This window comes from Pteropus medius, unplaced genomic scaffold (assembly GCF_902729225.1).
Source record: "Pteropus medius unplaced genomic scaffold, Ma_sr-lr_union100, whole genome shotgun sequence".
Lineage (NCBI taxonomy): Eukaryota > Metazoa > Chordata > Mammalia > Chiroptera > Pteropodidae > Pteropus > Pteropus medius.
The window spans coordinates 23140543-23148497 of NW_024349803.1; the positions used below are offsets into that span (position 1 = coordinate 23140543).

At 47.0% G+C, this 7955-nt stretch overlaps 1 long non-coding RNA gene across 1 annotated transcript; it reads left to right on the forward strand.

Moving 5' to 3' along the window:
• The first annotated feature begins 679 nt into the window (after positions 1-679).
• LOC120582438 (uncharacterized) lies at positions 680-7592 on the forward strand. The gene is made up of 3 exons (XR_005647569.1): positions 680-933; positions 7187-7333; positions 7503-7592. It is a non-coding gene; the product is annotated as an uncharacterized LOC120582438 (long non-coding RNA).
• The last annotated feature ends 363 nt before the right edge of the window (positions 7593-7955 follow it).

Here is a 7955-nt window from a genome sequence, read left to right on the forward strand (position 1 = left end):
AATGTTGCTGTAAGTTAAAATGGTCACAACCCTTCTTCTGCGTTGTTATAACCGTGTGACATCTGCAGTGCTCTGACCACCTTCAATCCGATTGATTATCTTCAGTGCTGTCAGAAGATCGAGCGATGTTGTCTGTTTCATAGATGAGGAATTCTGGGCCTCTGGGATTTGCTTTTAGGTTTTGGTTCACGTGGATTTAAGGATGATAATTCCATTTTCTTCCGGTTCGAGATTGTATAGACACTGTGGGGCTATTGTTTTAGTGTCTTAAATATCATGGTTTGGGTAATACACCTTTTGCCTCACCAGCTAGGTTGTTTAATGGCCCCCGTGCCTGTGGTCTCTGTGTTGAAAACCTCCTTGTGCCGTGGGGCCTGTTGGAGACAGTTGGCGTTAACTCGCTCCACGGGGCACACCGATGGCCTCACGGTGTGGAGCTTTACCTGAGGCATTTTCAAATTTTAATGGTAAACACACTCTGACCAGGTGGTCTGTGTATTTGTTTGTTGATTTTCTGGGAGGAGAAGGAGGAAAGGAATAATTGGTTCCAATATCAATTCATTGGAGCATCATCCGTTTTTCGTGTGAAGAAGGTATATTGTAACATCCAGAAAATAATATTTTGTCCCTTTTTGGGCTTTATAGTAACATGGCTCTGTGTCTCCTGTTTGCAGCTCTTTAGCTGGAAAGAAATTAGACAGACAAAGGAGAACCAGGGGCCTCAAGTCTCCTTGGCCCTTTTCCCATCCGTCGCCCTGTGACATCAGCCTTCTCTCGGGAGGGCTGAGGGAAGACGAGGAACGCGGGGAAGACCGGGCGACCTGGAGAACGCACTTCGTTTTGCTTGTGGTTCCCAGGACTTCAGGCTGGTGCAGCCCTTCAGACAGGGCCAGCCGCTGCTGATCAGGACGAGCGAGTAGCTCTTGCAGGCTAGTAAGTGGAGGCCTCTGTGAGTAGATGGATGTACGTGTTTGCTCATTTAGAGTGAGCTTGAGCACTGCGTGGGAGAAGGGCGGAGAAAGACCACCAGGGGTAGCGGCCTCAGCCTCAGCTCTATCGTCTGACCTCTGGCCCCCCACGCTACGTTTTCTGCTCTGCAAAGCCAAGACCCCGAGCTTCTCACATCCAGCCTCTTTAGAAGGCATCGTTTTGGATGTGACTCTTTGGGAGCTCGTGGAACACCCAAAGCAGTTTATTAAGTTATTGTTTCCAGCCACACATGTTTTCCGCCTACTTGGAGTTCTGGTACACATTACATTTATATAATTTAGTGCCCCAAGGATCACGTTTCAGCCTCTCCTAGTCAATGATACCCCGATTACCTGAGTGGCTGGTCCACCCCTAATCTGTGGCTGAATCTGTGATGTAGTAATGGATCGTCTGTATTAAATACGTGGAGTAGATGGGCAAATGCCTATTTCCTGAATGAAGTAATCAAAGTACATATTGTGAAACTTGTATTTCATTAACTGTAGCCACTTGAAGATTTAAGATGATCTGTTTGATACCTACCCTGTTATGTTGAAAACCAAGAAAGATGTAGAATTGCATTTCTGGAGGAAAAACAGTTCTCGTCTCGTCTTTAAACAAGATAACCATACACTATGTTTTCCCAAACTCTAAGAATAATAACGATCGTCCCTCGCTTTTGCAAGGTACAAAGCATATTAACAGAAATGATTTGCCGGTCTCTGGAATAGCCTTGTAAGTTGTACAGGCATGGTGATCATATTCCCATTTATAGTCAGGTTGCTAAGTGAACTCGAGAGAGGCTCTCTGCACCAAAGGCTACGCATTGTCTTAGTGCCAAAGCCTAGAAGACATCCGTGTGTCCTGTCCCTCAGTCCTATGCTTTGTCACCTTACCTTGCTTCTGGAAAAGATTCGCCTCTTAGTGGTCAAGCAGCTTAAGCATGTACTCACTGTCCTGCGCTGCTGGGCCTGGGGGAGTCTGGTCCTACGCAGATTCCCCGCAGCAGAGATGACTGATTTCCTCTGAGGAGACATCATTCCATTGGCTGCTGTGACCACTGAGTGGACAGTCACTTCCAGGCAGGTCATAACCATGAGCTGGTCCTCGTTGGTCTTTGGCAAATCACAACATTTTTCGAGACACCTGGTGCTGCTTCTCCGCTTCTGTGGTCACGGCGTTGCACCTGCTGTTCTGAGAGCCTTGCCTTTCACGCCACTGGTGTTTCCCTAGACTTTACTGGCTGAATAACTCAGAGCACGAAGTCAGGACTAGTGAATTTCCCCAAGTTCTTGGAATGATCCTCAAAATTCCCAAAGGAGGTGGCGTGGGGCCACGCACTCAACAGATTCACGGTTACTCCCCGAAATCACATCCGATTGTGAAGTCCGTTTCCTCCATGAAGTCCTTTCTCTTTTTGAATTAGAATGGTTGTCTTGCTAAAGATGCTCATACTTTCCATAAAAATCCAAACGGACTGTACAGAACAAAGAAGAAGGCCAGAAGTCACCCAGAGTCCCACCGCATATGGTGAACGCCCCGCAAAGTCCGTTTCTCACCTCTTTTTTTTTGGGGGGGGGAGGATGACTCTGTGCCAAAGATGATGTCATACTTGTTTATATGTCTTACCTCTCCTCTAGATCACAAACTCTCTTGTAAGAGATAGACATGGTGTCACATAGTTTTTGTATAGTGTCTAACAAGGCACTGCGTATTTGGTAGGCTTTAAAGAATACTTTGGAAAACACAGCAGTTACAGACGCAAGGTCTACTTTAAGACCCTAATTTTGTGCTCTTCTCGGAGCGGATTGCAAACGGAAGATCGTGTTAGCAGAAGGTCAGGGCGAAGAGAGGGAGTCCCAGGCGAGTGGGTTTCTCTTCGCCTCTCCGGGGTGTGTCGCAGTCACGCTGGGACGCGGGGCCCGGCGCCCTGGTGCAGGGCTCTGGTCTGCTGACGCGTCTCCATGAGCCCGATGGAACTTCTCACCATCGGCACGGAGCAGTAGCAATCAGCCTCCGGGGCTTGATTGCTGAACTTCTGGTGCCTTCCGATTCCAATGATTTTTAGTAATGTGTGTCTCGGCGAAAGGACAGGGCTCGGATGTCATCCGTAGGGGAAGGTGGCCTGTCTGTGAGGTTCCGATTACAGTGTTAATAACAAGTCAGTTTGGGATCTCTGAATCAAAAGCAAGGCGTCAGAGCTAAGCCACGCCCCAGCAGGGGGCCCGGATTCAGCCCTCCGGTCTGTGCTCGGTCATCCACGGGGCGCGCTCCGATCCGGCAGAAGAGCCTCGCTAGACCCAGGGGACATCTGGGTGTCTTCTAAATAAACTTCTTAGCAATCTGCCTGGAGGAGGAACTTTTCAATATACGGGCCCCTGCTGGGCGGTGTGAGCTAGTCTGGTCATTTATCCGCTAGGCACTTATTACACAGAAAAAGAGTTCAAATAGACATAGATTCTATCATCTAAAATAGCCTGATGCAGCCTGTTTGAGCTGCCCGAGGGAGCCTTCTTTCCAGTGAAATCAGGCCCCTTCTCCCCAGGCAGAATGTAATTCTTTATCTTTTGAAGCTCTATTTATTAATAGTTCATAGAGCTAATATTGCACCATTAAAGTGTGAGCAACCGAGTTGGCTATTAAAGAGTATCAATAATTTAAAAATAGACATCTCATACCAGTCTCTTTAATGCCACGCCGGCGACCCTCGCCTCAGACCTGTGGAGGTTGCCAGAGTAAATCTGCTGGAAATTTAAAATTTTAAGTTAATTCTATTAATTTTCATTCTTTAAAACATTTTTACTTTTTTATTTTAAAATGATTTCGGACGTAAACGAGTTGCAAAAATAGTGTAAAGGCTTCCCATATACGCTTTCCTGGGTTCTCAGAGTGTTACTATTTTTCCATATTTGCTTTATCATTATCTGTCTCTATACAATACCTGTCGAACATTGCAGGCATGACCTCCTTCAGGAGCATTTCAGACAAAGACAAAAATATACTCATACTTACAGTCATTGTGTCGAACGCTTTTTCTAGATGTTCAATGAATAGTAAAAACAATGCTACCAACGCTATTAGCGGTTAACATTCATCGAGTAAATCATGGGCCAGGTATGAGCTTGACGTGTTTTATCAATGAGGGTTCTACAAGAAAACGGCCAAATTTATCTGCAAAATAAGAGGAAATGAGTAAGTTGATAGCCGAGGTTATCATTCCAAGAGGCTCGAATCACCACTGTATTGAACTACGTGCTGGCACTGGGCCGAGTGATTAAAGCGTGCCACCTCACCCGGGTCTCTCGTGAGGCAGGCAACATCATCCCCATTCTCCAGACAGGCAGATGAGGGAAGACGATTTGATACCTTGCTCAAGGTCGCCAGCTAGTACGTGGAAGAGTCTGGATTTGAGTCCAGCTAATGTGGGTTTTGAGTCTAAATTCTTAACATCTATGTTATACTTCTCTGAGGCTTGGGGAAATTTGAATACATGACTCCTGCTTTACAAAATCATTGCTGTGATAATCCTTGAGCTAGGAAGCCTTCAAAGTCAAGTGCAACCATGTGTTTTATGACATATGTGTGCTTATTCCTGTTATAAATATAATATGTATTACATGCGTGTGCTTGATGTTGAATCTATGCCTTATTTTGTTCTTCCTTCCTATACCATTTTTTTGGCACTTAATTAGAATTTAATGCACATCAGAAAATGGGTGAAGACCTGAGTTTTGCCCAGTGTTTTAGATCTTGCCTTGAGTTTTGAAGCAGGACATTCGATTGTGCTGAACTCAATTAAAAAATGGGTTAAAGTATCAGCATAGGCCCTTTTCTTTGTCAATTATACCTCAATACAAATAATTTAAAAAAGGCGTTACCTTTTTAAAGGTCTAGAAAGTCTGAATTTGGGGAAAGTCGGACAAAGACAAGCCGGAAGGTGTACCTCAGCGCCACCTTGCCTGAGACTCGAGGGGAAGTGGAAAGCTGCCGACGACCCTCGAGGGTCATAGCCTGTTAGACTCCCTGAGGCACGCTGGAAAAAGATTGTGCTATCTTTGGTGTCCAGCTGTGGCCTTCCTCACTAAAACCCAGATTTTTGAGAGCAAAGCACATGGGACATGCATTCTGTGAAAGGAGCACTCGAGTGGCTGGTTGACACCAAAGCTGTCAGAACCGGAACGGAAGAACGGAAGAACTCCTATTTGTGACGGCCACCGAAGCTTGGGGAAAGTGGTCCCTCAGTCCCCCGGAAGCAGACCCCCGTGGGAGTAGCCGCTCGGTGGAGATCAGTGGGTTCCAGTTCCCTGCTTTGACGAGTGAGGACGCCGAGGTCCAGCGAGCAGCGCCGTGCCCGGGGGTGCCTGAGATCATCAGCAGAGTGAGGGCAAGGACACGGCGTTCCTGGAGGGAGGGAGGCAACAAAGGCGATTGGGGAATGTCCCCAAACTGTTACGGCTTCGGTTTCTCAATCCGTGTGTTTAAAGAGACGGGACTAGATCACAAATGGCATATGCTTGGCACTGTGGCCGCCCCACCTCTTCCAGGACTCATGCCAGACATGACGAATCACTTACAGCAGTTAAGGTATCGAGTAATAATTGTACGTCGATTCATACTCGAACCCAATGAGCTCCAAAAATGGCCTAAAAATCCTGCCACCATGTTGCTTTATGCATCTCCTACCAGCCAATCAGACCAGAGTGGGCATGTGAGGAAAACCTTCTCATTATCTGGGTCGGATGATCTCGCGAGACTCTGCCAGCTCCGAGATGCCAGGATGTGACTCTGAGGACTGAAGGACGGCATTGGATGACAGTTGCAGCAGCGGGACTGCAGGGCGTGGTAGCTGGCTGAGCTGGTCCTCAGCGTCCCTGGTTCTCGGGCTGAGCTTGAACCCCTGTGGTTAGAGTGGGGGACGCTGAAACCGGTGAAATGGCTCATCAGACACTCTGTGAGGAAGCGTGGGTAGAACTGCTTTGGGGGCTGGATAACAAAGAGCGTCACAAGGGAGGAGGCCATTGTCCCTGAGACTGTGGGAAACCCCCACAACCAAGAGCATCCGGATGCAGCGTCTTTGGCAAAACATTGCCAAGTTCGTGATGGACAGACGCCTTCTGCAGAGACTCCTTCAAGGGATTGTAGTGGACAAACTCTGGATCCGCACTGCCTGGGCTCAGCTGCTGGCTTTGCTGTGGATCAGCTGATGACCATGGAGGAGTTATTGAACCCCTCTGTGTCCCAGTTTCCACACGTACAGGGATGGGGTAGTCACACTACCTACCTCCTAGGTTGTCGTATGAATTAAATGAGCTGATACACACAAACCACCTAAAACAGCATGTGGTACGTAATAAGTGCCATGGAACATTGATCAGTTTATTGTATTCTTCAGTTTTTAAAGGCTCCTGCTCTAATATAGTTAAAAAGAACTCTAAAGTGTGGACTCTTTCTGTAGCTAATGAGACACAAACCTGATTCCCTCGTTTATCAAGTCGCCCTTTTTTAACGGTGTTTGCTTCGTGGGGGCGGGATGGCGGGTTAACAGGGGTCTGGTCGTTCAGGTAGCTCAGCGAGCCCGCCGCCCAGTGCCTTCCTTGCCTGGAATGTGGTCCCTCGCCCATCTGCGTGGTTCAGTTTGCGGACATGACCACAGATTTGACATGTGCGCCTGCTTAGATCCCTTCTTGGAACATGGCCCCGTGGGAAACAGCGCCGTGTTAAAGCAGGAATGTTACCTGCCGTAAACCGCTTCTGGTGATTAGTCATCTCTGTCCCTGTGTTATTTCTGCCCGCCACGTTGTAAGCTTCTTGAAGACAGAGTCATAATCCCGGCTTCATTTAGCAGGCAAAGTTGGCCTTGCTGAGGTTTGAATCACAATTCTATTAAGTTCATGGATATTTAAATATACGACTTGGTAGCTATTGTTTTTATTGCTGTTATTATTATTCTCATAAACGAGTTCAGGCTCTGTGTCAGATTGCCAGTGCCTAAATCGTTACTTCCTGGCTGTGACCGAGGGCAAGGTCCTGAATCATTTTACATCCTGATAGTCCTTATATTTTGTTTGAAGAATTAAGTGACATAAGTCCTCTAAAAGTTAGCGGTGCCTGTCACGTGACAAATACATAAACCTTACTTTTTTATTACTATTATTATTTTATTACTATGACTGTTATTCGTTTTACTCCCAGGAGTACCATTTTCCCCATTTTCCAGACAGGGAAAAGGAGGGACGTTGAGAAGGCACAGCCAGGCAGCGGAAAACCTTCGCGTTTCCAGCACTGCGCTGTCCAGTAAGGCGGGCATCGGTGACACACGGCCGTTGAGCACTTGAAATGTGGCTGCTCTGAACTGGGATATGCTGTAAGTATGAAATGCACACTGGAGCCTTAGTATAAAATAAAGAATATAGAAATCCCATGGGTGTTTTTATATTGATTACGTGTCGTAATGGTAATGTTCTGGACATGCTGGGTTAAAGTACATTATTAATTTCATCTGTCTCCTTTTACTTTGAAAATGTGGCTGCTAGAAAATTTAAAATGACCCATGTGGCCGACGTTCTATTCCTACGTGGCAGCGCTGCTGCAGAGGCTGTGGTCGTGGGCGCTGGCAGTGGGAGGTAAAGCCATTTTTAAGAACACATTCCACGGAGGGAGCTAATAAAGCTCTTTGCATTCCTTGCTCATCGTAATCATTAAGATTTAACTTTATCGACCACATCAGGGAACTTTAGATTTTACTGACCATGTAAAAAAACTTTTAAGCTGGCGCTCGGTTTGCGTCTTAGGTTCAGACAGGAGGCTGCGAGGCTGTCGGGTCCTCCCTCCGCATGTGTCCCTTAACGGCCTAAGGAAGGGCACAGCTTCGGCATGGAACATTGGAACCTCGGCTTCCTCATCCAGCTGTGTGACTTCGGGAAAGCCGCTTAGCCTCTAGGTGTCGCTGTTTCTTTATCTGAAAGGGGACAGTAATGTCTGCCGAG